The sequence below is a fragment of the Nerophis ophidion genome, linkage group LG22 (assembly GCF_033978795.1).
Source record: "Nerophis ophidion isolate RoL-2023_Sa linkage group LG22, RoL_Noph_v1.0, whole genome shotgun sequence".
Lineage (NCBI taxonomy): Eukaryota > Metazoa > Chordata > Actinopteri > Syngnathiformes > Syngnathidae > Nerophis > Nerophis ophidion.
Genome location: NC_084632.1, coordinates 38,698,293 through 38,705,180, shown reverse-complemented (window position 1 = coordinate 38,705,180; position 6,888 = coordinate 38,698,293).

Sequence of the window (6,888 nt, the reverse complement as noted above, 5' to 3'; positions counted from 1 at the left end):
CAGGATTAATGGTGCCTTCACAGATGTGTAAGTTACCCATGCCTTGGGCACTAATGCACCCCCATACCATCACAGATGCTGGCTTTTGAACTTTGCGTCAATAACAGTCTGGATGGTTCGCTTCCCCTTTGGTCCGGATGACACGATGTCGAATATTTCCAAAAACAATTTGAAATGTGGACTCGTCAGACCACAGAACACTTTTCCCACTTTGCATCAGTCCATCTTAGATGATCTCGGGCCCAGCGAAGCCGGCGGCGTTTCTGGATGTTGTTGATAAATGGCTTTTGGTTTTCATAGTAGAGCTTTAACTTGCACTTACAGATGTAGCGACCAACTGTATTTAGTGACAGTGGTTTTCTGAAGTGTTCCTGAGACAATGTGGTGATATCCTTTGGAGATTGATGTCGCTTTTTGATACAGTGCCGTCTGAGGTCATGATCATTCAATGTTGGTTTCTGGCCATGCTGCTTACGTGGAGTGATTTCTCCAGATTCTCTGAACCTTTTGATGATATTATGGACCGTAGATGTTGAAATCCCCTTAATTTTTATGCAATTGCACTTTGAGAAACGTTGTTCTTAAACTGTTTGACTATTTGCTCACGCAGTTGTGGACAAAGGGGTGTACCTCGCCCCATCCTTTCTTGTGAAAGACTGATTATTTTGTAGGGAAGCTGTTTTTATACCCAATCCTGGCACCCACCTTTTCCCAATTCGCCTGCACACATGTGGGATGTTCCAAATAAGTGTCTGATGAGCATTCCTTAACTTTATCAGTATTTATTGACACCTTTTTTAACTTCTTTTTCACGTGTTTCCGGCATCAAATTCTAAACTTATTGATTAAAGTTAATCGCTACAATTTAAAGCTTCTTGTACGTCTACTCTAGCCTTTAAATAGACCTCCTTTTTAGACCAGTTGATCTGCCGCTTCTTTTCTTTCTCCTATGTCCCCCCCACCCTTGTGGAGGGGTCCGGTCCGATGACCATGGATGAAGTACCGGCTGTCCAGAGTCGAGACCCAGGATGGACCGCTCGTCGGGACCCAGGATGGACCGCTCGCCTGTATCGGTTGGGGACATCTCTACGCTGCTGATCCGCTTGAGATGGTTTCCTGTGGACGGGACTGTCGCTGCTGTCTTGGAGCCACTATGGATTGAACTTTCACAGTATCATGTTAGACCTGCTCGACATCCATTGCTTTCGGTCCCCTAGAGGGGGGGGGGTTGCCCACATCTGAGGTCCTCTCCAAGGTTTCTCATAGTCAGCATTGTCACTGGCGTCCCACTGGATGTGAATTCTCCCTGCCCACTGGGTGTGAGTTTTTCTTGCCCTTTTGTGGGTTCTTCCGAGGATGTTGTAGTCGTAATGATTTGTGCAGTCCTTTGAGACATTTGTGATTTGGGGCTATATAAATAAACATTGATTGATTGATACTTTTTGTTTCGTGTGATTCCTAAACATGACTTCTCAGTTGTCAGTGAAGTCAGATTGTGGTTCAGATTCCATCCGTCTGTGTTTTATAGTTATGACAGACGGGAGGATGAGGGATACGAATGATGTCATCAGCAAATAGTCGATGTCGAATCGACTTTCATCTTGTTAGACAGCTTTTAGAATCTGGAGCCACACAACCCCAAATGTGAAGTGTGAATGACAGCTAAGCAGTCTCGGGTGTGCCCTGCCTCTCTCCCAAAGCAAGCTGGGAGAGGCTGGACTGTCAATTATTACAAATGTTATCATTCTCAACAGATTCAGTGATAATGCCAGCTCCTGTTTGCGTCCTGTGTCCCTGACTTATAATTAATACGCAGTCAAATCCCTCTTTCAGCATCCCAGGCACGGGCTTCATTCATCCCACAAAAAGGGATACATTTTGTACCATCACAGTTCGAGATGTCCGATAATGGCTTTAATGCCGATATTGTCCAAATCTTAATTACCGATTCCGATATCAACCGATACATACAGGCGTGAAATGAACACATTATTATGCCTAATATTGTTGTGATGCCCCGCTGGATGCATTAAACAATGTAACAAGGTTTTCCAAAACATATCAACTCGAGTTATGCGAAAAAAATGCCAATTGAAGTCACAAAGTCTGACGTTTGCGTGTGTAAAGGTAAGAAATATAGATTTATTAAAACTAAGAACAGACTAAGAACAGAAGACTAGCACTAGGCACAAAAAGGCAAAAACAAAGAGCTAGCATGGGATGGCGTGGCGCAGTGGAGAAGAGTGGCCGTGTGCAACCCGAGGGTTCCTGGTTCAATCCCCACCTAGTAACGACCTCGTCACGTCCGTTATGTCCCGAGCAAGACACTTCACCCTTGCTCCTGATGGGTGCTGGTTAGCGCCTTGCATGGCAGCTCCCTCCATCAGTGTGCGAATGTGTGTGTGAATGGGTGAATGTGGAAGTAGCGCTTTGAGTACCTTAAAGGTAGAAAAGCGCTATACAAGTATCATTTATCATTTATGGGAGCTAGAATAACACCAAAGCATAGCGTGGAGGCTAGCCAGAACAAATCAGGTTTTTACCAGAATACGAAGCAGCGTCGTCACTTGTTGCATGCAACAAAAGCTAGGATGTATGTATGTATCCCACGAAAAGGGATACATTTTGTACCATCACAGTTCGAGATGTCCGATAATGGCTTTAATGCCGATATTCTGATATTGTCCAACTATTAATTACCGATTCCGATATCAACCGATACATACAGGCGTGAAATTAACACATTATTATGCCTAATTTTGTTGTGATGCCCCGCTGGATGCATTAAACAGTGTAACAAGGTTTTCCAAAACATATCAACTCGAGTTATGCGAAAAAAATGCCAATTGAAGTCACAAAGGCTGACGTTTGCGTGCGTAAAGGTAAGAACTATAGATTTATTAAAACTAAGAACAGACTAAGAACAGAAGACTAGCACTAGGCACAAAAAGGCAAAAACAAAGAGCTAGCATGGGATGGCGTGGCGCAGTGTGCAACCCGAGGGTCCGTGGTTCAATCCCCACCTAGTACCAACCTCGTTACGTCCGTTGTGTCCTGAGCAAGACATTTCACCCTTGCTCCTGATGGGCGCTGGTTAGCGACTTGCATGGCAGCTCCCTCCATCAGTCTGTGAATGAATGGGTAAATGTGGAAGTAGCGCTTTGAGTACTTTGAAGGTAGAAAAGCGCTATACAAGTGTCATTTATCATTAATCATTTATGGGAGCTAGAAAAACACCAAAGCATAGCGTGGAAGCTAGCCAGAACAAATCAGGTTTTTACCAGAATACGAAGCAGTGGCGTCACTAGTTGCATGCAACAAAAGCTAGGATGTATGTATGTATCCCACAAAAAGGGATACATTTTGTACCATCACACTTCGAGATGTCCGATAATTGCTATAATGCCGATATTCTGATATTGTCCAACTCTTAATTACCGATTCCGATATCAACCGATACATTCAGGCGTGAAATGAACACATTATTATGCCTAATTTTGTTGTGATGCCCCGCTGGATGCATTAAACAATGTAACAAGGTTTTCCAAAACATATCAACTCGAGTTATGCGAAAAAAATGCCAATTGAAGTCACAAAGTCTGACGTTTGCGTGCGTAAAGGTAAGAAATATAGATTTATTAAAACTAAGAACAGACTAAGAACAGAAGACTAGCACTAGGCACAAAAAGACAAAAACAAAGAGCTAGCATGGGATGGCGTGGCGCAGTGGGGAAGAGTGGCCGTGTGCAACCCGAGGGTTCCTGGTTCAATCCCCACCTAGTAACGACCTCGTCACGTCCGTTATGTCCCGAGCAAGACACTTCACCCTTGCTCCTGATGGGTGCTGGTTAGCGCCTTGCATGGCAGCTCCCTCCATCAGTGTGTGAATGTGTGTGTGAATGGGTGAATGTGGAAGTAGCGCTTTGAGTACCTTGAAGGTAGAAAAGCGCTATACAAGTATCATTTATCTTTTATGGGAGCTAGAAAAACACCAAAGCATAGCGTGGAAGCTAGCCAGAACAAATCAGGTTTTTACCAAAATACGAAGCAGCGTTGTCACTAGTTGCATGCAACAAAAGCTAGGATGTATGTATGTATCCCACGAAAAGGGATACATTTTGTACCATCACAATTCGAGATATCCGATAATAGCTTTAATGCCGTTATTCCGATATTGTCCAATTCTTAATTACCGATTCCGATATCAACCGATACATACAGGCGTGAAATAAACACATTATTATGCCTAATATTGTTGTGATGCCCCGCTGGATGCATTAAACAATGTAACAAGGTTATCCAAAACATCTAAACTCGAGTTATGCGAAAAAAATGCCAATTGACGTCACAAAGTCTGACGTTTGCATGCGTAAAGGTAAGAAATATAGATTTATTAAAACTAAGAACAGACTAAGAACAGAAAACTAGCACTAGGCTCAAAAAGGCAAAAAACAAAGAGCTAGCATGGGATGGAGTGGCACAGTTTGCAACCCGAGGGTCCCTGGTTCAATCCCCACCTAGTACCAACCTCGTCACGTCCGTTATGTCCCGAGCAAGACACTTAACCCTTGCTCCTGATGGGTGCTGGTTAGCGCCTTGCATGGCAGCTCCCTCCATCAGTGTGTGAATGTGTGTGTGAATGGGTGAATGTGGAAGTAGTGCTTTGAGTACCTTGAAGGTAGAAAAGCGCTATACAAGTAACATTTATGGGAGCTAGAAAAACACCAAAGCATAGCGTGGAAGCTAGCCAGAACAAATCAGGTTTTCACCAGAATACGAAGCAGGGTCGTCACTAGTTGCATGCAACAAAAGCTAGGCTGCGAGATCGAAACAACAGAAAAGGCAGGCTTAAATAAGGAACGTAATTTCAAGGCAGGTGCGCGTCAAAAGCAGGGGACAGGTGAAACTAATAGGCAACCATAGTGACAGAAAAAACCAGGAAGTGCACAAACAAACTCAAAATCCAAATAATATACGATCCGGGCGGCGGATCATAACACAAAGTGCATTTATTTTTTTTGACATGCCTCAAAACAGCAGCTACAAAAACAATGAAGTCACACAGCTTCACTCCAGAGTTTATTAGAGTCATAAAGTAACATAGTCCTCCTTTAGTAGACTGCCTGGTATACTGTATAACAGGAAATTATAAACTGGGCTCAATCTGCCCTGCTCTAACGTATTTGTATGAGTAACAAAAATGTGCTACAAGCTGGTGGTGAGTGCTTGAAGTGGCCTAGCAGTCCGTCAGAGCTTCTGAAATGCTGCGTTGAGACAGTTTTTGGAGACAGTTTGTGATGTATTTTTGTTTTTTCTCTGCGGAAACTGTGTGGTGCTACTTTTTTTCGCTGTTTGCTTTTTATCCATTTTCCGCTTGTATTCATCGTGTATCTCCTTATGGTTCTTGAAGAGGTGGGAGATTAAATTGCTCGTATTCAAGGAAGACGTCTTGGTTCCTCCTCGCATGACCAACTTTTTGCAGTCATTGCAAATAGCCAGTTTTTTTTATCCGTCAGAGACATTTTAAAATATTCCCATACCATATACAAATCCCGTTTCCATATGAGTTGGGAAAATCATTTTCAGCATAAATTCAGTTGAATATGCTACAAAGAAAACATATTTGATGTTCAAACTGATAAACATTTTTTTTTTTTTGCAAATAATCATTAACTTTAGAATTTGATGCCAGCAACACGTGACAAAGAAGTTGGGTAAGGTGGCAATAAATACTGATAAAGTTGGGATGTGCTCATCAAACGCTTATTTGGAACATCCCACAGGTGTGCAGGCTAATTGGGAACAGGTGGGTGCCATGATTGAGTATAAAAACAGCTTCCCAAAAAATGCGGAGTCTTTCACAAGAAAGGATGGGGCGAGGTACACCCCTTTGTCCACAACTGCGTGAGCAAATAGTCAAACAGTTTAAGAACGACGTTTCTCAAAGTGCAATTGCAAGAAATTTAGGGATTTCAACATCCACGGTCCATAATATCATACAAAAGGTTCAGATAATCTGGAGAAATCACTCCATGTAAGCGACATAGCCGGAAACCAACACTGAATTACCGTGACCTTCAATTCCTCAGACGGCACTGTATCAAAAACCGACATCAATCTCTAAAGGATATCACCACATGGACTCAGGAACTGTTCAGAAAGCCACTGTCACTAAATACAGTTTGTCGCTACATCTGTAAGTGGAAGTTAAAGCTCTAGTATGCAAAGCGAAAGCCTCTTATCAACAACATCCAGAAATGCCGCCGGCTTCTCAGGGCCCGAGATCATCTAAGATGGACTGATGCAAAGTGGAAAAAAGTTTTGTGGTCTGACGAGTCCACATTTCAAATTGTTTTTGGGAAATATTCGACATTGTGTCATCCGGACCAAAGGGGAAGCGAACCATCCAGACTGTTATCGACGCAAAGTTCCAAAGCCAGCATCTGTGATGGTATGGGGGTGCATTAGTGCCCAAGGCACGGGTAACTTACACATCTGTGAAGGCACCATTAATGCTGAACGGTACATACAGGTTTTGGAACAACATATGCTGCCATCTAAGTGCCGTCTTTTTCATGGACGCCCCTGCTTATTTTAGCAAGACAATGCCAAGCCACATTCAGCACGTTACAACAGCGTGGCTTGGTAAAAAAAAGAGTGCGGGTACTTTCCTGGGCCCACTTGCAGTCCAGACCTGTCTACAATCGAAAATGTGTGGCGCATTATGAAGCGTAAAATACGACAGCGGAGACCCCGGACTGTTGAACGACTGAAGCTCTACATAAAACAAGAATGGGAAAGAATTCCACTTTCAAAGCTTCAACAATTCAATCAATCAATCAATCAACGTTTATTTATATAGCCCCAAATCACAAATGTCTCAAAGGA